Below are 24,408 nucleotides of genomic sequence, written 5' to 3' on the forward strand. Positions count from 1 at the left end.
TTGTATGCTTCAATGCTCAAACAAGGTTATATAATAATTTAGGTTTGTAAAACCTCCTAACAAACAATCGTGGATACAGTCATAATAACCAACCAGAAGCTCTTAATTACACCAGCTTCTGTAACTGGGCTAATTGGCAACAAACAAAATATCATCTTATGGAAAGACAAAACAACCTCATACATAAGTTTAAAATTGAGTTACAGGAAGCATATAACTGAAGTAGGATAAAATTGAGTTCGAACATGGTTTGCTTGTATTATATTCACCCTTCATATCTACAATAATAATCATGTGACAATGACCTGCATTCATCATACACAACCTCATAAGTTAAAGGTAAATGAGTTGAAATTGCCACTTTTAATCATGTGTAGGAGAAGTGTCAAACCAACCTGATTTAATTTCCAGTAAAAGACGTACGAATGGAATGTATCCCCAAAGTAGCAATAAGATTATAATCAAAGTTTCCAGATTCGCCTACTTGACATGTTATCTGCTGACAGGATACATAATTTGATAAGATTAACTACAATGGAAACTTGATATATATACATATGAACAACAACTACGACTTCATACCTTAAAAGGAGTACTAGAAGATTGGATTAGTGCTTCGATATCTTGAATCGTTAGTTGTCATTACAGTGAGTAACCTGGAAATGTTAATCAGAAATTGCAAATAAGTCAACAAGTAAGCTTTTGACAAAAGTGTAGTTTTATTACATCAACCTAAAACCACATTTAAAACAGTTGTGATCAATTTTTTTGTATAATGAAGAACTGAATGTCATGCTTGTGTGATTTGTCTTATGACATTCGTGTACCCAAAGGCATTTATGCTAAATCAGATTTCAAAGAAGCAACATTTGTTGAAACCCGGAATTCGAAAGTTTTGTTTTATGGTCAACAACACAGAAGAATTTATCTGGTACCAGATGAACACCTATAAATTAGGTGGTAATGAAAGACCAATTCGAGTGAACTACTTACAAATAATTAAATAAGTGTGAAAACATACCTCTAAGTATCGAGAAAGCGAGAGTTCTTTATTTTATTTAATTATTACTTCTATTCGACAATTTCAAGATCGGGGATCTGAGAGATGGTGGCAAAGTATTTGCCTTTTTTTCTTCTACACTTTTTTATCAGTTTCTGGGAACAACGAGTCAAAAGCAAACGTGAAAGTGAAGGGAGTAGCGTCTCTGGCAGATCTTTAAGCTTTGGACAGCCTTCAATTACAAGGCTTTCAAGGGAGGTGAGTTGTTCCATTCCTTTTGAAACTGATTCCAATTCTTCAAAATCACATATATATATAAAGTTAGAGATGATGGTAGAAGAAAAGGTGACAACGAATTCCTCTTCCTCCTCCTCATATTCTCTTCCTCATCTGACTGTGTTGCAAATCTAACCACTCCTGACTGATTATAACCAAATAAAAACAGTCCAACAAGTGAGGTTGGAAAATGTTGCATCCCCCACTCACACACTCCCTTCTTTAACACTCCTATTTCTAAAAAACCTAAATTAGTAGGCCAAAAAACAGTAGGAAGTTCCATACTTGGACAATGAGTTATAGTTATCTCTTCCAAATATCCGAGACTTGGCAAATGCTCAAGAGGAATTGACTTTATATTCTCGCAAAAGCGTATCGAAAGAGATCTTAGGCAACGATGAGGAAGAAAACCGAAACCTTTTTCTGGAATGGATTCTATGTTCTCACAATAATAAATATCCAAATGAGTGAGATGATCTAAGCACCCTTCAGGAAGCAACCTCACATTCGAAACATGTACTAGTGTAAGAGTACCAAGTGACGACAACAAGTTGCTGAAAACCCAATTTACCTCCAGATTATCACAACTCTGTAGTTTAAGAAACTTCAAAGTAAATGGGAGGTCGTGCGTTGGTGGGAAGGTCAATGATGTCATTGATTCACAATTGACTATCTCCAACTTCTCAATGCTATTAGGATAGTTGTAACCCTCCAATTTCGGACATTCGTCAATTTCCACTTCTTTAATAGAAGACATGCCACTAATTACCAGATTCACATTCCTCTCTACTAATGACACCAAATTTACACACTCACTCACTTTGAAAGTCTTTAAACTCGCAAGAATATCTACTTCTGATTCCCACAAGTTAGTGACTTCATGACACCTTGAAATGCTAAGATATTCGACTTTCTGGAGACGCTCTATAATTTCTCCATCTAATTGAGTGAGTCCTTTAATATCCTCCAATGTCAATCTAATAATTGATGAAGACGCGCCAACCATGCTTTTTAACACCATTACCGAACATCCTTCAACGTGTAAAACCTCAAGTGAGGGTATCAAGTCAATTACGACTACATCTAGTTTCGGACAACTTTTAATAGAAAACTCACGAAGAAAAGGAAACAATCCAACTATTCCATCTTTATCAGCACCACTTGTTGACCATTCCTCCCAACATTCCATATCTTTAAATTCCAAAACTTCAAGCGATGGAAATGCAATATCATTGCCAGAATCTGCATGTCCAAGTAACTCTGGACCGAGTCTTTTCAACCCATTCACGCTTTCAACAAACAACTTCTCGAGTGACGGAAGACGTCCAAGTGTCGGTAGACATGTACAACTTCGACAACCACGTAAGGTTAGCTCGGTTAAGCAAACAAATGAGGAATCCCCGATCTAACTAGAAAATTTTGTACCCATGTAGTACAAAATCTTGAGGCTTTTCATCTTCTCAGAAGGCCTTAGTGCTTCAAGTACTTTATATTCCATTATTGCATTCCGATTAACATCGGGGTCCACACCACTCCAATCGAACTCCAAATCACAAAGACCCTTCTTCTGCATTAAGTTGGCTTCCCTGGCATGAATTTCATTAGTGACTTTATGGAGCCCTTTAATGGAAATCTGATCTTGAAGGTGTAATAGTTCTTTAAGAACAGATATTTTGAACCCATTAGCTCCACCAATAATGACTTTGGATAGAGTTTGTAGACTCGTCAACCGACCGATGCCTGAAGGTGTCTCATTCAACTTCGGAGTATCGTTAATGTCGAGATGTCGCAAGTTGATTAACTTTACAAAACTGTGTGGCAAACTCGATAAATAATGACAACCTGACAGCAACAAACTCTGTAGATTATAGAGGTCGCCGATTTGTTCGGGTAAACATGTGATTTTTGTTTCGGAAAAGTTGAGGTACCGCAAATGTTTCATATTACAAATGGATTGTGGTACCTCTGTGATTGAATAATTGGCGAGGCTTAGCACCCTTAAAAACTCTAATCGGGAAACTACTTCTTCAAGAACCTTGCTCGATAAGTAGAACTCATCCCACCAACTTGGCCTTGTAACTGACACAGCTAAAAAGGTACGCAGGCGTCTAGCTCTTTCGAGAGCCTTAAACTTTCCGTACACTCCATATCTTTGACGAATAAACGAAAAGTGGTGGAGTTTCTCCAAAGACCCGTTCTTGTTATGCAGATCAGTTTCATCATCCAACATAAAAAAGAACTCTCCTGCAACACTCATGGCCAAGTCACTTAGCAGGTCGTGCATTGCATATTGTGATTTATCAATACTTGAATGCTGAAAAAATGACCTGGACACCAGCTCTTCAAAACACTCTCGTCCTAAGTTCTCCATTGATCTGCCTTCTGACTTAACCAAGAACCCCTCTGCCATCCACAGTAGGACTAGTTCGTTCTTCTTGAACAAGTAATCTTTGGGGAATAAGCAACAATAAGCAAACATTTGTTTTAAATGAGGAGGGAGATCATAATAGCTTAGTCTTAGAGCTGGTAGAATATTCTTTTCGTTCTCTACATTCCATATTTCACTATTTAACATCTCCTCCCATTCTTCTTCTTTTGTTTTTCTTCTCAACACTCTTCCAAGTGTTGTCAAAGCAACTGGCAATCTGCCACATTTCTTCACGATACCTTCACCGTACACTTTTAGTGATGGATGTGAATCGAAGTTTTGTTTATCTAACGCATGCTGAGCAAGCAAAGATAAAGCTTTTTCATCCGATAATACCTCGAGACTGTATGCTTAAACAGAGTCCATGATCAATGCAACTTCATTCTTCCGTGTTGTCACCATAATTCTACTTCCATGTGCCCCAACAGAAAACGGGCGCTGAAGTAGTTCCCAATCCGTGTACTTTTCGTTCCAAACGTCGTCTAGAACAATTAGGAACTTTTTCTTTGAAAGTTTTTCTGAAAGGGCTTCTTGAATTTGATTGAGAGTTTTAAATTCTTTGTCCTCCCCACTTACATCTTTATAAATAGCATGGCTGATTTTTTCTACATCAAACACATCAGAGACACAAACCCATGACATGAGATCAAATTGTTTCTTGATTTTCTCATCATTGTACAAAATTTGGGCGAGTGTGGTCTTGCCTATTCCACCAAAACCAACAATAGACACTACACCAAAATTTTGATCACATGATTCGTTTCCTAACAACTTCTCGAGCAATGCCACTTTATCCCCTTCCCTGCCCACGATTCCGGAAACATTAACCTTTGAAGTTGTCTCTAATGTCCTACTTGTTGTACTTGGCCTTTCAACGTTACTAATCAAACCCAGAAGATTTGTTTGATCAACAAGAGCACGCAATTCGGATGTAATCTTTTCTAGCTTACAACTCATCTTACGACCATATTTAAGAGCATGAATTTTTTTGGGTATAAACTTTAATACCTTCTTACTACTAGTACTGGCATGTGGTTGTTGATTCAACTGACGACACATAGCTTCAGTGACCAAATCATCAAGTACATTATCTATGTCGTAAGCCAAAAGTTGGAGTTTGTTGACCCATACCTGAATAGAATTATTTGTAAAGTGTTTCTGCCCCGCATCAACAAGCACAGCTTCGATTTGTTGCAAAGTGCTGCTCCATTTTTGCAGCTCAGAATCAATTCCTGCAGATTGTGCCAGCTTTATCAAGTCACCAGAGGTTAGTTTCTCAAACAGAATAGTGATGAATGCACCAAGAAAGACTTCGCCAATAGCCATCGGATTTGGATTTGGATTAGATCTGAAAAGGAAATGTTGTTTGTTTCTCAGATGGTTTGATTTCAAAAGTAAGTAATGAAGGAAAGATAAGATGAAGATGAATTACATTAGATAATGATTTTACTGTGCATGAAACGTTGTGTGGATGAGAGTAAGTCAACTTTTAGTCTTGGTCAAGTCCATAGCTGTCTTCAACTACATAGAATTTACTTCTTCTTTATAGCACTCCTCACTCGTCACTTAACATGTCAGGCCTGACTTGCTGAGTCAGAAAAAATGGGTAGTGGTGACCTCAATTGAGCATGTCAGTTTATATATTTATTATTATTTTTATGATTTTAAATATAACATAAATGAATATAATTATAAAAATTAACATAAATAGAAATAACTTCCAGTAAAATAAAAATAAAACATTAAAATTCCTAAAAAAAATATTACAATTCCTAAATAAAAAAAAACATTACAATTCCTATTTATTAAGAACAAATACGAAACGATTCAATTTCCACTTCGAAGCTTGGCCCGAATCGCCGCTTTCTTCGCTTGAAGAACCAATGCATCTTCTTCATCCATTCCCGCGGTAGACATTTGTAGTATTTTCAAATCAAAGTAACTAGTCATTGAATCAAAAGTGCCGCTTGCACTTTCATCAAACGAGGATCTTGCGGAAGCGGCGGAGCTCGAAGACGTCTTTTTTGATTTTGATTTTCTTGATTTTCCGGGAGGTCGTGGTGTTGCATCCTCCCCATATAGCTCCGCATTTGGATTCTGTTCCGGTTCTTCCGGTTCCTCATCTAGATCACAATCATCTAAACTGATACAATCACGTTTGGTTGTTTTAAGTGGAGTCGAGTTGTTCCACTTATGCTTGTCTTTTAGGAATTTCCAAGCTAGGTAATTGTTAAACTTCTTAAACGTCTCCACCTTGTATTGTGCATCACAACGTTACTTGAAATTGACATCACCCTAACCACTACGTGGAACTCGTTTGAGACGACTCACGATTCCACCATACTTTCTGCAACATTCATTCATTTTTGTCCATTTGGAGGTCAACATATCCTTTGTTCTTTTGTAAGGTAAACCCCTATAATGGTACTCATTCATAACCACGTTCCAAAACGAAGATGACTTTTGATCAATGCCTTGGTTTGGATCTTCAGAAGCCGCAATCCACGATTGAGCTAAACGTAGCTCATCTTCGGGTTCCCACAAGTATTCAGTTCGTCTTCTAGGTTGAGACGAATCGACCGCAACTTTTTTTCCTTTAGCCTTTGCTCTCGACTTGCGTTTTGGTGCTTGTGGTGTTTGTTGTGTTTTTTGAACTTGTGTTTGTGGAACTTGTGATTGTTGTTGTTGTTGTTGCCACAACATAAACGCTTGCATTTGCTCGAGAGACATTTGTGGAAATGATTGTTGTGAATTGGAAAAATTTGAAAAACCGAGATTAGCCTCACCACCACCACTAGCCGAACCTTGAGCCGATCCGGGTGGATAGGGTGAGAGTGGACTCCATTGTGGATGATAATAACTTGACATTTTTTTTTTTGTGAATGAGATTTGTGTTTGTGAATGAGATTTGTGTTTGTGTTTGTGTTTGTATTTGTGTATGTGTATGTGTTGTATATATATAGAAAGTAAAAAAGAAAAAAAGAACAGAAAAAGTGGCCAACGGCTATGTATCCGTTGTGTTTTAATTTTTTATTTATTAAACGTAAACATTTTTCTTCCGTCGCCACCGCGACTGACCAGACCGGGACGCACCAAACTGACGAGGTCGGGGAGTGGAGTGACCTGCGACGAGCCATGTAACGAGCTTGGGGACGGGTACCACTCCTGGTGCTCTTAAAGGCTAATAAAGTAAAGTAATACTCCATGTATTTGCCAAGTACAATATTTCAAAAAAAAAAAAAAAAAAAAAATTATCCAACCATAACTTTGGACACTTATTATTAAAACTAGTGAAATGACCCGTGAAACTACGGGTTTGTTTAAACGAAACAGTTTAATAATATGTTTTATGTATTAAGAGATTGTAAATGCTAAAGTCATTTAGTTTAATGACCCGTGGAACACTGAATTCCGACTAAGAAACTTCTCGTTGTTTTTACAAATATATTAATGTACTTTACTTTGTCAGAATAAATGAACTACCTTGATATACTTAAGTTTGTCATAAAAGCCTACATTACAATATTTTATTGAGACATATATGTATTTCGCATACATATGTAACGTAATTAATCTCGTAAAAAAACTCATATTTGAATAATAATAATAATAATAATAATAATAATAATAATAATAATAATAATAATAATAATATTAATAATAATAATAATAATAATAATAATAAAATAACTATAATTATAATTATAATAAACAATAATAAAGTTTGTTTAAAAATTGAGTATTTATATTTTTAATAATTATTATTATTATTAACAAATGTCTCTTGATAAATTTTTAAAAATTAAAATACAATTATTATATGAATGTTGTACAATATGCTTCAAAGTTTGTACACGTGTTTATAAGGTGATTTTTTGTAACATCGCGCATTTTTCCGTTAAATTATTTTAACGCCCGTCTTTTTTTTATATATTATCTTTCGTATCTGGATTCGTATCCTCCGTTAGCTAACGTTCTTGATATTTTCGTTATTGAATTATAACATCTCCCGTTTACTCTCGTGTATTTCAAAATAATTCGTTTGGTTAACTCACGCACCCGCATCCGAACTCGAGGGACTAATTTTGTCATTTGATCAAAGATATGACTAGTCGGACTAGTCAACATCCACCACCACCATTCATTTCATTCATCACCTCCCATCTTTCTCTACTACTTCCATTTTTACTCTCAAACACCCATTTCACTAAATCATCATCCATTTTGAATCTAGCAAGCATCAACTAAAACAAACTACATATTTGAAATCCTTGCATCTTCCTCTTCAATTCCATACCAACTTCATCTATTTTGTGTAACTTTTTAAAAACACTAGATTCTTTGTTCTTGATGTTTTTAACTTGTAAAAGTGTTAATTAGTGTCTATGGCTCAAGTCTAACATGAATATGTGATTTATATGCTTGTTCTTGTCATTTTGATGTAACTAGCTTAAACTTGAAATGGGTGTGTTTGATTTTGAGATTTGGTTGCTTAAATGTTGTTAGATGTTAAAAAGTGCATGTATTAAATATGTTACTAGCATCACTAGCTTCAATTTGGTATGTAGGTTGACATGGAAAAGCTTCATAATCATAATTGTTAAATTTGTGATTTTGAATTAGGGTTTGATAGAAGTAAAATGGACTTTGAATGCATTGAATGCTTTGCAATGTTATTTGTAAGTGTTTGATAGTATTGTATGCGCGATTACCTATGAAACGACGTATTATATGTGTGTAGTAAGTTCCCGAATCATCTTATGCGTTTTATGAACTTGAAACCTTGATAACAAGCTTTAAATGATCAATCGACGAGAATTCGATTATTGTAAATGATGTTTTTGTTTGACGAAAAGTGTTTAGTTGTATTCCTTGTTAAATTACCTTTTCAACGATATAGGATACGTGTTTTGAGTGTTTTCGGTTCTTGATTTATGTTTGAAAGAAGTTTGGCTCGACACTTGAAAAAATTCAGCATTTTAGCACGTGGAGGACCCAAATTGCGGCCGTAACCCAGGCCATTGCTGCCGTAACCCAGGCCATTGCGGCCGTAACCCATGCCATTGCGGCCGTAACATTTTGGTCTGTCCAAAATTGTCATTTTTCGTTTAATTCTGACTATGCTACGCACCTCCGATTAACATGAAACTTGTTCTAACATGCTCATATATGATTATTAGACTTAGAAAAATAGTTCGGGAGCTGACCCGAATGTGTTGACTTTTTCGTTGACTTTGACTTGACCAAAGTTGACTTTTGCCCAAACTTAACCAAATACTTATGCAATCATTCTAACATGCTTTTATCTTTGTATCTTGCATGAAACTTGACAAGTTGACTCACATGCTATATTTATCGAGTCGTAACGAGCCATAGGACTAATTGAGCACTTTGACCAATCGTGTTTACCGTTATTGATACAACCTACTTGTTTAGGTCAAGACTAGCAATTGTCCTTGCACACATTTACTTGTGAAGTACTTTATTACTCGTGCACTCAAGGTGAGATCATAGTCCCACTTTTACTCTTTTAAACTTACATTTGGGATGAGAAAACATAAACGTTTCATTTTACAAAGTGAACACAAGTATGAAAACAAACATTCTACATACGAGTTAGAACAAAATCCTCAATTCGATTATCATTAGTTACACTTGCCGGGTGTAAGCGAGAACTTATGTTGTATGGCCATATGGGTTTGACAAACCCTCATTCGGATGGTTCGCTACCGTTACTTCGGATGAAATATATTTCCGAGAAACAGTGTATGTTCTAACACTATTGTGATGGGATTCTATGGAAGGAAAGTTAAGCCTTGATAATTGGGTGCTCGTGATAACAATTTTTGGAATGGTTTACTATTATTGAAATGTTATAAATCTTGTGGTTCATTTTACTTACTCACTTACTTACTTAAACCTATGATTTCACCAACGTTTTCGTTGACATATTTCTATGTTTTTCTCAGGTCTTTGAACGATATGTGATACATGCTTCCGCTCATTATTTTGATACTTGCATGGGATGTCGAGTATATATGCATTTATGGAGCGTCTTTTGGCTACTTTTAAATTGTGTCGCATAGGTTTCGTTGGTACTTATAACGTAACTTGTGGTTGAACTATTCTTGTAAACTTTGAAACAATCTTTACATTTGAAATGAATGCGACATACTTTTGGTCAAACGTTGTTTTAAAGACTTATGACCACGTAACGGGACCTAAGTAGATGGCGCCGTCAATGACGTTTTTATCGAGTCACTACAGATGGTATCAGAGCGTTGGTTGTAGGGATTTAGAGTTCATTGGTGTTGACCCCGAGTCATAGGGTACATTAGTGAGTCTAGACTACAACCGGCATATAGACTAGAAGTAGGAATTACTAGACTACTTGTGCATTTATACTCGAACTCTTCTATTCCCATCTAAGTTTTATTCCATCTAAATCTCATGTTGTTTAATTTGATTGACACTCCATCTTGACTATATGGAATAATGTCGAATGCACATATGAATCAGGGTAATATAATTTCCGGGATTATATTACGGTGACTCATATGAACGTTCCGACATTATGACATAAAGAATTTAAGGCGAGTCAAGAAAAATCTTCTCTCTATCATAATTCCATATCACGGTTAGTATTATTGAGGATACTAATCAACGATATTCTTGTGTTTTCAAGGAACAATGGCTCACCAAGGTCAACACAATACTCCTCCCGAAACTCTAGAACAAGCTCTTCAATGAATGATAGCCACCGCCGTGGGTGCGTCCGTGGCCGGTCACTTCTCCAACAACAACAACAATAACAACAATCATGGAGCCGGAGATTCAAACGAGGGGTGCTCCTACAAAAACTTCATGGAGTACAAACCTCCCACTTTCGATGGAACCAGGGGACCGGTTGCTCTCACCCGATGGCTCGAACAAATGGAAGCCGTTTTTAGAATAAGCGGCTGTCGGGACCAAGATAAGGTCAAGTTTTCCACCCTCACTTTCGCCGGTATTGCTCTCTCATGGTGGAACATGTATGTACAATCGGTGGGTACCGATGAAGCCCATACACTCTCTTAGACCGAATTAAGAGAAAGAATGATCACCGAATACTTCCCGCGCTAAGAGACTCGAATGCTCGAACAGGGGCCAAGAAATTTAAAAATGGCCCGAAATGACCTCGAAGCTTATAATCAACGGTTTGCCGAACTAGCCTCAATTTGTCCAAACCTCATGGCTCCCGGGCCCTAAGGAGTTGAATTTTACATGGATGGCCTCCCTAAGAGCATTCCACACGGGGTAATGCCATCAAGACCCGCCAACCTACAAGAGGCTTTGACGATGGCCCGCCGATTTATAAAAATGGTGGATGAAATTGAAGCGCCGGCACCAACGGCCGAAGACCAACCGGGTAACAACAAAAGAAAATGGGAAGCCACTCCATCAAGCAACCACAACCACAACGACTCCACCAAGAAGCTTTTCACCCCCGACGGCAGGAAAAGTTATGTCGGAACTCGACCTTTTTGCAACAAGTGCCACAAACATCATTATGGTGATTTAGTAAACCATTTTGCAATAAGTGCCACAACCATCATTTTGGAAAATGTGGCAAGCCATTTTGCATCAAGTGTCAAGGAAGTGGCCATGTGGCCCATGTTTGTAAGAGTACCATTACCGTCACTCAAAAGGGGCCCAATGCGTCAAAAGCGGGTGTTTGTTTCGAATATGGCCAACCGGGTCATTTTAGGAATGCGTGTCCAAAGAAGAAAGCAAAACCCAATGTACGAGAATGAGCTTTCAACCTCAACACTTAGGATGCCTGAGATGACAATGAATTAGTCACGGGTACGTTCCTTCTCAACAACTCTTATGTTTCTTGTTTAAATCAATTCAGGTGCTGATAAATGTTTTATAACCAAGACTTTGACTCGTACTCGTTGCACTCCACCATTTTCCCCTAAATACTACTTAGGCCATTTAAGTGATCAACGAAAAACTATTTCATGCCGACAAATCTTATCGGAGAGTGTACGTTAAACTTGTTGGGTAAAGAATTTGAAATTGACTTGATACCTATAGAACTAGGGAGCTCAGAACCATCCGTTAAAAAGAAAATGTTTCCCTACAAATATGTATCGATTTTTGTGAACTAAATAATTTCTGGTTGAGAACCGATATCCTCTTCCCCGTGTCAACGACCTCTTGATCAATTAAAAGGATTCCGTATGTATTCCAAAATTGACCTCCATTCCGGTTATCAACAATTGAGGGTTAAGGGAGAAGGTATCTACAAAACCGTTTTCCGAACTCGTTACGATAGTTATGAATTTTTTTTAGTGTCGTTCAGCTTAACTAAGGCTTCGTACGTATTCATCGACCTTATAAACTGCGTATGCAAACTCATTTAGACAAATCCGTTATCTTATCCAAAGGTGATGACTTAACCTATTCAATTCAAGCGAAGAAGAAAACGAACAACGTCTCCGTCCTACGCTCGAACTCTTGAGAAAAGAGCAACTCTATGCCGAATTCTCTAAGTGAGAATTTTGGTTAAACGAAGTCCAAATTCTAAACCATGTTGTTAGTGGTCAAGATATTAAAGTAGATCTCGCGAAAATCAAAGTCACACGAAATCGAGAATGTAGTGACCCGAACTTTTTCATGATTATATATTAATTGAAAACTATATTTGCATGATTAAATTTTTACAACATGTTAAGCAATCAAACTTATTAAGACTTGATTATTTGAAATAAGTTTCATGTAGACAATTGACCACCCAAGTTGACCGGCGATTCACGAACGTTAAAACTTGTAAAAATGACATGACAATATATATATATGGATATACATATAGTTAACATGAGATTAGGATAAGTAAGTATCTCCATATGTATATTAACAATGAGTTATATACATAAAAATGAGACTACTAAGTTAAGAAACTCGAAACGATATATATAACGATTATCGTTATTACAACGTCTTACTAAATACATATGTATCATATTAAGATATTGTTACACTATATTTAACATGATAAAATGATAATTATATATATCATTAAGTATGTTAACAATGAACTACATATGTAAAACAAGACTACTAACTTAAGAATTTTGAATCGAGGCATATATGTAACGATTATCGTTGTAACGACATTTTAATGTATATATATCATATTAAGATATATTCATACATCATAATATCATGATAATGTAATAATTTAACATCTCATTAGATATAATAAACAATGGGTTAACAACATTAAATGAGATCGTTAACTTAAATGTTTCAAAACAACACTTACATGTAACGACTAATGATGACTTAACGATCAGTTAAAATGTATATACATGTAGTGTATTTAGATGTATTAGTACACTTTTGAAAGACTTCAAGACACATATCAAAGTACTTCTACTTAACAAAAATGCTTACAATTGCATTCTCATTCATTTTCATCAACAAATCTCACTCGTATGCAACCATATTCGTACTCATACAATACCCAGCTCCTAGACGTATATACTATTGGTATATACACATAATAATTCAGCTCTTAGCATCCCTAGATAGTCACAATATGTGAAACTAACAATTAGACAACTAGCATGACTTATGAGCAAGGAAACAAAAACAAGAACTCCTTTTAACCCCACTCACCTTCACCACTCACCACCTACTCCATTTCACTTCCAATTTTCTTTCCAATTCTCTCTCAAAACACACACACTCTTCCATGAACGTCTAAGTTACTATTTTTCCAGAAAAAATCATCAAATACAAGCTTTGGTTGTTACCTATAATCATCATAAAAACAATTACTCAAGAACACATCAAGAACACTTTCAAGTTTACAAGTTTACTTCCAAGTTTCCTAATCCATTCCAAGCAATCATCTAAGATCAAGAAACCTTTGTTATTTACAGCAGGTTATCTTTATAAATCAAGGTAATATTCATATTCAAGCTTTGATTCAATTTCTATAACTATAACTATCTTATTTCGAGTAATAATCTTACTTGAACTTGTTTTTGTGTCATGATTCTATTTCAAGAACTTCCAAGCCATCAAAGATCCTTTGAAGCTCAAGTTATTTTTTTATCATTTCCAGTAGGTTTACCTATTAAACTTGAGGTAGTAATGATGTTCATAACATCATTCGATTCATATATGTATAACTATCTTATTCGAAGATTTGAACATCTAATCACTAGAACATAGTTTAGTTAATTCTAAACTTGTTCGCAAACAAAGTTAATCCTTCTAACTTGACTTTTAAAATCAACTAAACACATGTTCTATATCTATATGATATGCTAACTTAATGATTTAAAATCAGGAAACACGAAAAACACCGTAAAACCGGACATACGCCGTCGTAGTAACACCGCAGGCTGTTTTGGGTTAGTTAATTAAAAACTATGATAACCTTTGATTTAAAAGTTGTTCTTCTAGGAAAATAATTTTTCTTATGAACATGAAACTATATCCAAAAATCATGGTTAAACTCAAAGTGAAAGTATGTTTTTCAAAATGGTCATCAAGACGTCGTTCTTTCAACTGAAATGACTACCTTTACAAAAATGACTTGTAATCTGTATTTATGACTATAAACTTATACTTTTTCTGTTTTGATTCATAAACTTAAGTTCAATATGAAACCATAGCAACTTGAATCACTCAAAACGGATTTAAAACGAAGAAGTTATGGGTAAAACAAGATTGGATAATTTTGCTTGATGTAGCTACGTGAAAATTGGTAACAAATCTATATTAATCATATCCTAGCTAACTTATATTGTATCATACATGTATTCTAATATATTATGTAATCTTGGGATAACATAGACACGTATGCAAATGTTTTGACATATCATATCGACCCATGTATATATATTATTTGGAACAACCATAGACACTCTATATGCATTAATGATTGAGTTAGCTATACAGGGTTGAGGTTGATTCCAAAAATATATATACTTTGAGTTGTGATCTAGCCTAAGACGTGTATACACTGGGTCGTGGATTGATTCAAGATAATATATATATCGATTTATTTCTGTACATCTAACTGTGGACAACTAGTTGTAGGTTACTAACGAGGACAACTGACTTAAAAAACTTAAAACATTAAAACGTATTAAAAATGTTGTAAATATATTTTGAACATACTTTGATATATATGTACATATTTGTTATAGGTTCGTGAATCGACCAGTGGCCAGGTCTTACTTCCCGACGAAGTAAAAATATGTGAAAGTGAATTATAGTCCCACTTTTAAAATCTATTTTTTTTGGGATGAGAATACATGCGATTTTATAAATGTTTTACAAAATAGACACAAGTAATCGAAAATACTTTCTATGTTGGATTATCGAACCGAATATGCCCCTTTTTAGCTTGGTAGACTAAGAATTAGGGAAATGGCCCCTAATTGACGCGAATCCTAAAGATAGATCTATTTGGCCCAACAAGCCTCATCCGAGTTACAGATGCTTTAGTACTTCGATTTATCATATCCGATGAGAGTCCCGGAATGATGGGGATATTGTATATGCATCTTGTTAAGGTCGGTTACCAGGTGTTCAACATATGAATGATTTTTATCTCTATGCAGTTTGCGAAATGCCTGATATGAGATGTGTTATAAAAATGAAATCTTGTGGTCTATTATTATGATTTGATAATATGTAGGTTAAACCTATAACTCACCAACAATTTTGTTGACGTTTTAAGCATGTTTATTCTTAGGTGATTATTAAGAGCTTCCGCTGTTGCATACTAAGTTAAGGACAAGATTTGGAGTCCATGCTTGTATAATATTGTTTAAAAACTGCATTCGAAGACTTATGTTGATGTGTAATGTTATTGTAAACCATTATGTAATGGTCGTGTGAAAAACGCTATATTTCAGATTATCATTATTTGATAATCGTCGTAATATTTTAAAGGTTATGGTTTGTTTTAAAAATCGAATGTAGTCTTTGAAAAACATCTCATATAGAGGTCAAAACCTCGCAATGAAATCAATTAATATGGAACGTTTATAATCAATATGAACAGGACATTTCAGGGAAAACCCTCACTACTCCGACTTGTATTCGTAAAATCTTGGATCTCGCCGGTTATTGCCGAAGATTCATTTCCGACTTTCCCTGTATCATTCGTCTTTAAATCTCTCCGTGTCCGAACCTCGAACGTGATTATCCACACCAACCTTGTGACGCCCCGTACAAAACCATCGTGTATGATTCGTCAACAACAGGATCTTCACACGGTCAAACACTATATGCTGTTTGAAAACCAGTTTGCATTCATAAACGATAGCATTTTACAAAAGATAACGTGCATCCTACGAATAGGAGCATAAACATAAGTATTTGACCCTAAGGTCGTTACAAAGCCATTGTTTGAAATAACATAAGTTGCGAATTCAAATTAAAAGTTTCATGATTGAGACATCTCTAAGTTATGCAGCGGTTATCTAACACAGCAGGTCCTTAACAGCAAGTCTAACAGCGGAAGCAACAAACCTCTAAGCACCTGAGAAAACATGCTTAAAAACGTCAACAATAATGTTGGTGAGCTATAGTTTAAGTTGTAACAGTAACGTAAGGTAGGCCACGAGATTTCAGTGTAGCAAAACAGTATGAAAAGTATATGTATAACCGTGGGCACCCGGTAACTAGACTTAACGTTTATAACCCCCTGAAAGTACACTTGGTGAGTGCGTATGTTCACGAAGTATTAAACACCCGTTAAATGCTAGCGCGACTAGCCCGAGTGGGGATGTCAAACTCTATGGATCCATATCTAAGATTCGCGTTCACCGGTTCAAAAACCAATGACTAAACGATACCGTGCTAAGAGGAATGTTTATCCCTTGTATAACCCACACACATATAAAGTTTACGCACTCGTGCCTAGTATGTAAAACGTAAAAAGCGCATGTATTCTCAGTCCCAAAATAATTAAAGTAAAAAGGGATGCTATAACTCACAGTGATAAAAGCGGTAAAGTCGGTAATGAAAGTACGCAAGTAGTAAGTTGGTCCGAAAGGTCGTCAACCTAAATCAAGGGTTACTAGGTCAGTAGGTTGTCTTTATAAATTCTAATAGTGCATAAAATAAGTTTAAGTGTCATCATCATCATCGTTCATTATCATAAAAGCTAAGTAAGTTCGACAAGAATAGAGATCGAAACAATAGGCTGACTTCGGTCAGCTGCTGTGACCTCTACGTAAATAAAAAAGACGCATAGTCCGTATATGAGTCCCCTAACCGCTGACCAATTTTCAGACCATAACTTGTCTTCGTTTGACCGTGGCGACGGTTTAAGTGCGAGTGGGTTCGAATTTTCAGCACAACGTTACAAAGGAGTATTGACTTTCGGAAGGCCATAGATCCTAAACCGTAACTCAGATTAAGGCGAGGTCTAAACGGAAAATCATCTACTCGAAACAAACTAACTGAAAATAAGCTTTACAGTAGCCCAAGTGGCATGATCAGATACAAAAATCAGTGGACAAGTGCTCCGGTGGGGTTCTTGGTGCTTGATGCTCATCACGGTTCTCATCCTTGATGCTTGTAGCTTCAAGTGTACAACTTGTTGATGGTTTAGCATCACTTTTGACCAAGATTCCACCATCAATACACAATATGTTAAGACCAAGTGGTAACACAACTCATTTAAGAGTCTTAGATGGATGATGAACCAAGGTTACATCATATCCTTAGTCTTAAAACAATTACAAGTCCTATTTACAAACAAAGTTACAAACTTCACATCAATCAAACAAGTATGAACATGATCTAAGTCAAATGAAGTGATGGAACCCTAAGCTAGGGAGCTTGGATCCCTATCCATATAAGTTACAAGGTTGCAAAGCTAGAAAGCTTGAACCTTTAGTGTTCTTGAAGATCTTGAAGCATAAAGCTTGGATCTTTAAGTTTCATGAAGACCATAAACACAAGTTTTGATCTTTATAACAAAACAACAAGATCATAAGCTAGAAAACTTAGATCTAACAACAAGATATGAAGATTCAAGCTAGAAAGCTTGCATCTTGGTTGTTCTTGAAGATCTTGAAGCATAAAGCTTGGATCTTTAAGATACATGAAGATTACAAACACAAGTTTAAATCTTTTTAACAAAATAACAAGATTAAAGTAAGAAAAATATAGATCTACAAAGTTGGTGAAGATTCAAAGCTAGAAAGCTTGAATCTTCCATGTTCTTGAAGGATTCATGCTTGAATCAACAAGATTTAATCAAGATCAAAGTTAAAGGAACTTGATCTTCAAAGAATGATGATGATGGCCACGAATTGGATAAAGAAAAAAGAAGAAGAAAAGTAAACTTACAAGAAATGCTAGAAAGGAAAGAAGAGAGCAAGTGTGTGTGAAAATTCAAATGAGAGCAAGTGTTAAACGAATGGGTTAAGGGTTGTATTTATAGGCAAATTTTGACAAGGATTGGTGAGGTGGATGGCCTCATGGCCGTAGCTCATTAGGGGGGAGGGGGGGGACACAATCTTGCTTTTTGGTTAGTGGTTGTCTAAAGTAGGTACTTATGCTAGGATCCCATATAACATTATGGATAATCCTTATCCAAATGCTAGTATGACTCATCTAATTAAATGGGCATTTATTTTATTTATTATGGGTCACTAGTAAATATTACTTGGGCTAATTAATTGGACCACTAGCTAGAGTAGGGTGGGCTTAAGTCCAACAAGGTAGAAAGTTCAACAAGACTAACTATTAAGCTTAATTAAATTCCTACGCGTAATTAAGCATCCAAAAATCCAGGTAATTATTATTATAAAATAATAATTAATATTTCGCAGTCATAATATTCCGGTTACGACAAAAGTCAAACGTGTGCGCAGTCCGTGGTTTATTCGAAACGTCAAGTAACACTAACGGTTATAGAGGCTTTCGGTGAACAAGTTAAGTGTCCTACGTACTCTAAGGCACGTTTTAACATATAATTGGAAGTAGACCACGTATATCAAGTTTCCAGAGTATAAAGTAACACAGTATGCACAAAATCGCAGTTTCAATAAAATACAAGGCACGAAAGCAAGTCGAAAAAGCCGGGTCGTTACATTACCCACCTGTTATTGGAAATTTCGTCCCGAAATTTAAGCTGATGGTGATGGAGTCGGGAAAAGGTGAGGATACTTCTGCATCATTTGATCCTCTCATTCCCAGGTAAACTCAGGTCCACGCTTGGCATTCCATCGAACTCGAACAATTGGAATCTTATTGCGTTTCAAGGTTTTGACCTCACGGTCCATAATTTAGACAGGCCCTTCCACGAAGTGGAGTTTGTCATCAATCGTAAGTTCTTCCAATGGTATGATAAGTTCCGGTGGAGCAAGGCACTTCTTCAAATTTGATACATGGAAGGTTGGATGAACAGCACTCAACTGAGTCGGAAGATCCATTCGATAAGCAACGGGTCCAACACGTTCCAAAATCTCAAAAGGACCAATATATCGCGGGTTTAACTTTCCACGCTTTCCAAAACGGATTACACCCTTCCAAGGTGCGACTTTCAACATCACACGGTCACCTACGTTGAATTCGAAGTCTTTACGTTTAAGATCAGCATAACTCTTTTGGCGATCGTGGGCCGTCTTAAGTCTCGCCTGAATCTGAAAAATCTTCTCCGTTGTTTCATGGACTATCTCGGGTCCGGTGATTTGCACTTCGCCTAACTCGGCCCAACAAATAGGAGAACGGCACTTGCGGCCATACAACGCTTCAAAAGGCGCGACTTTAATACTCGAATGATAACTGTTGTTGTAAGAGAATTCGGCTAGTGGCAGATGCCTTTCCCAAGACTTTCCGAAGTCAATAACACAGGCACGCAACATGTCCTCCAAATTCTGAATCGTTCGTTCGCTCTAACCGTCGGTCTGGGGGTGATACGCGGTGCTCATGTCGAGACGAGTTCCCAAGGCTTCTTGCAAAGAACGCCAGAATCTGGAAGCAAAACGGGGATTGCGATCTGAGATAATTGATAGAGGCACACCATGACGAGATACAATCTCTTTGATGTACAGTTGAGCAAGTCTCTCCATTGTATCTGTTTCTTTCATTGCTAGGAAATGAGCAGATTTGGTAAGACGGTCAACGATAACCCAGATTGTATCGTATCCGCCCACCGTTTTTGGTAGCTTCGTGATGAAATCCATTGTAATTGCTTCCCATTTCCATTGTGGGATTTCTGGTTGTTGGAGTAATCCAGATGTCCTCTGATGCTCAGCCTTAACCTTCGAGCAAGTCAAACACCTCCCAACATAAGTTGCAACATCCTTCTTAAGATTTGGCCACCAATACTGTTCTGTAAGATCGTGGTACATTTTTTCGGCTCCTGGATGAATCGAATATCTAGACCTGTGGGCTTCATCAAGTAAAAGGCTTCGTAAATCTCCATAACGAGGTACCCAAATTCTTCCGGCATAACATCGGAGTCCAGACTCCTTAACCTTGAATTTAGAGACCAGGATGTTCAGGTATTCACGAGATATGTTCTCCTCCTTGAGAGCCTCTTCTTGGGCTACTCGGATCTGGCTATGGAGGTTCGAATGGATGGTGATGTTCAGAGCCCGAACACGAAGAGGTACCATTCTCTCCTTTCTACTTAAAGCGTCGGCTACAACATTGGCCTTACCAGGATGGTAACGAAGTTCACAATTATAGTCGTTTAGCGTCTCAATCCATCGTCGTTGTCTCATGTTCAGGTGTTTCTGGTCAAAGATGTGTTGGAGACTTTTGTGATCGGTGAAGATGGTACTTTTTGTTCCATAGAGATAGTGTCTCCACAGCTTCAATGCGAAGACAATGGCTCCAAGTTCGAGATCATGAGTAGTGTAGTTTCGCTCATGAATCTTCAGCTAACGAGATGCACAAGCAATGACCTTCGTTCTTTGCATCAATACACAACCAAAACCATTCTTCGAAGCATCGCAGTATATAACGAAGTCATCACTACCTTCGGGAAGAGATAAGATAGGTGCGGTGGTTAACTTCTGCTTCAGGGTTTGAAATGCTGCTTCTTATTCGGTTTCCCAAACGAACTTCTTTCCTTTGTGATTCAGTGTGGTCAAAGGACGCGCAATCAGCGAAAAACCTTCAATAACCCTTCTGTAGTAACCGGCAAGACCTAGAAATTGGCGGATGTGAGTCGGAGTAGTGGGTGTCTCCCACTTGCTGATAGCTTCAATCTTGGTGGGATCAACTTTGATACCTTGATCAATCACAATATGACCCAGAAATTGGACTTTCTTCAGCCAAAATTCACACTTGGAGAATTTGGCATAAAGCTGCTCTCATCTCAAGAGTGCAAGCACTAATCGAAGATGTTGCTCATGTTCTTCTTTTCTCTTGGAGTAGATGAGGATATCATCTATGAAGATGATAACGAATTTATCCAGATAAGGCTTGCAGACACGATTTATGAGGTTCATGAACACGGCTGGTGCGTTGGTTAATCCGAACGGCATCACGAGAAACTCGTAATGACCGTAGCGGGTTCTAAACGCAGTCTTCATCACATCACTCTCTTTCACCCTCAACTGGTGATAATTGGATCGCAAATCGATCTTAGAGTACATGCTCGATCCTTGTAGCTGATCAAAAAGATCGTCAATTCGGGGAAGAGGATATCGATTCTTGATCGTCAATTTGTTGAGTTCGCGGTAGTCGATACACATGCGGAAGGATCTGTCCTGCTTCTTCACGAATAAAACGGGCGCGCCCCAAGGCGACGAGCTCGGTTGGATAAACCCTCGGTCGAGCAATTCCTGAAGTTGACTCTGCAATTCTTACAGTTCTGAAGGTGCTAGTCGATAAGGTGCGCGAGCTACGGGTGCAGCTCCCAGCACTAGATCCATCTGGAACTCCACTGCTCTGGGTGGCAGTAATCCAGGCAACTCTTCCGGAAAGACGTCAGGGAATTCATTCACGATTCGCACGTCATTCACACTATTCTCCTCTGATTCTAAGGCCTTCACGTGTGCTAAAACAGCAAGTCGTCCTTTCTTCATGATATTCTACGCTTTCATACAACTAATGAGGTTCAGCTTCGAGTTACATCTCTCTCCGTAAATAGTCAATGGCTCACCGTCTCCTTGTGGTATACGAAGAGCTTTATCTCCACAGATAATATCGGCCCTTACTTTAGTCAACCAGTCCATGCTGACAATCACGTCAAAGCTTCCCAATTTGATGGGTATCAAGTCAATTTCGAAATCCACGCCAGCTATGTTAATAATAGCTCCTCGGACAATTTGGTCAACTTTCTCAAGTTTCCCATTGGCTACCTCAGCTAGCATATTCTCCTCTAAAGGTACTAATGACCAATCTATCTTAGAGCAAAAGTGTCTAAAAACATAGCTCCTATCGGCACCAGTATCAAATAGGACAGAGGCTAATAGATTGTTGATAGTGAATATACTTGTAACCAAGTTGGGGTTCTCACGGGCATCCCTTGCGTTCACATTGAAAGCTCTTCTACGCGGTGGTCCTCTGTCCTTTCGCTTGTTGGGACACTCATTCCTAAGGTGGCCCTGCTGTCCACACTCATAGCATTTCCTTGGTCCGTTTGGGTTTGTCCTCACAGCTGGGAGGGGAATCTTACAGTTCTTGCCAACGTGCCCGATCCTGTTGCACTTTTCACAGAACACATTACAGTACCCGGTATGGTGCTTGTAGCACCTCTTGCACTGTGGTATACTACCCTTGTAGTTGGGGTTCGAGCTAGTGTTCGGGTTGAGGTTCCTTCCGTCGTTAGGCCTCTTAGCGGGGGTTTGATCATAGGTTCTCCCCTTGTTGTTGTAGTCCCACTTACGCTTCTCAGCACTGGCTCCCGATTCGGATTTACCCTTTTCCGGTTCTTTGCTGATAATTTGGTTCATAAGGGTATGCGCCATGCGCATAGCTGCCGGGATGTTGGGTGGATTAGAAGAGGTGACATTTCCTTGAATAGAATTGGGAAGTCCCCACAAGTATCGTTCCATTCTCTTAAATTCCGGGGTGACCATCATGGGACACATCAGCGCTAATTCCAGATACGTACTGTTGTAACCATCAAGATCGTTGCCCACAACCTTTAACTCCCAGAACTCAGCCTCCATTTTCTGTATCTCTGTCCTGGGGCAGTACTCTTCGATCATGGCCCCCTTGAATTCTTCCCACGGAATGGCATAAGCCTCATCAATACCCTTAGCTTGAGCCAGTGTGTTCAACTAGGTTAGGGCGCCGTCTGACAGCGTACATGAGGCATACTTGGTTTTGTTCGCCTCTGAGCAGTTGCTGACACGGAACACAGCTTCTAATTTCTCAAACCACCTAGTCAAACCAACTGGCCCCTCAGTGCCACTAAAGTTGTGGGGCTTGCAGCTTTGAAACTCTTTGTAAGTGCAACCGTTCTGGACGTTCTGGTTAACCGGTGAGGCTGGGGGAATGGCATTTGCCATGGCTGCGGTTATTCGTTCCGCAATCATTTCCTCAATCTGTGCTGCTATGGGTGCTGCTCGTCCGTTAGCCATTACTCTTCTAAACAGAAATTTTGACTTAAGTCAAAATCCAGCATTTAATATATAATAATACAGTATATAGTAAACAGGGGAACAACACAACGCATGCCAATTAAGTAACGCAACCATTTATAAATACCGTAAAACCAACATACAGTAACGTAAATAGAACACTGTGCAAGAATTAAACAATACAAATTCCATTCATTAATAAAGAGTTGCATACATTCGCATAGGTTCGTACAATACATAAGTAAAACATGAACTACAAACGAGATTACATAATGAAATCTACTAAAATGCCCTATGGTGACGGTGGGTAAAAGATGTCCATTACGTGGGACATCTGGTCCTCGAGCTCAGTTACCCGAGCACGGAGGATCTCCACCTCCCTAGTCAGTTCCTCGACAGAGGGAGGGGCTGGCAGAGCAGGCGGTGCTGCTGGTGCAGGTGGTGCCGGTGGTGTAGATGGTTCAGCACCAGAAGTAGATGCTGCATAGCGGTAAGGCTTACGCACGAAAGGATCAGCAGGGTAAGGCACAACCCGCTTACGGGCGGTAACCCTACGACACTGACCATGTGCGTCAGTGAATGCTCGACCTCCGTTGATCCCCGAAATAACGGTGCCGTCGAAACGGTACCGCTTCTTCGGCGGGGTGGAGGGTGGCTGCACAGGTGCATCATCAGGGTCCTCCTCGTCGGAGTCATCGTCACTAGAGTCGTCTGTGGATGAGTTATCGGATGATGAATCGTCGAAAACAGCTGGAGGTGGCGGTGCTCGGCGACCGGTAGTCATGATCCGGTATCTGAAAGGCGAAATCGGTATGACACGTCCATCAGGAAGGCATCGGTACCAATGGTTATGCTCGGTACGGAACAGAACATCCTCGTATTCCCGGGAATCACAACACCACCGGAGCGGGGCTGTGGCTCCGAGGGTCCTGGGGCAAGTAGAGCTGGAATCTCCGGGGGGTCCTGGGCTCCGTCTGAGGTAACCACTGGGGCAGGCGTATGGCTGCTGGTTTCGGAGGATGAAGCATCGGGGTCACTGGTGGGTGTCACCGATGGGATCGGAGGATCGGCAACAGTGGCAGGTGAAGTGGCTGAAGAGTCTGAATCGCTGCCCAAAATGATGACAGGTGGAA

At 38.4% G+C, this 24,408-nt stretch overlaps 1 pseudogene; it reads right to left on the reverse strand.

Annotated features, from left to right (window-relative positions):
* Nucleotides 1-218: 218 nt before the first annotated feature.
* LOC139876367 (putative disease resistance RPP13-like protein 1) lies at nt 219-5,071 on the reverse strand (annotated as a pseudogene).
* Between the last annotated feature and the right edge of the window lie 19,337 nt (nt 5,072-24,408).

Source organism: Rutidosis leptorrhynchoides, chromosome 11 (genome assembly GCF_046630445.1).
Source record: "Rutidosis leptorrhynchoides isolate AG116_Rl617_1_P2 chromosome 11, CSIRO_AGI_Rlap_v1, whole genome shotgun sequence".
Lineage (NCBI taxonomy): Eukaryota > Viridiplantae > Streptophyta > Magnoliopsida > Asterales > Asteraceae > Rutidosis > Rutidosis leptorrhynchoides.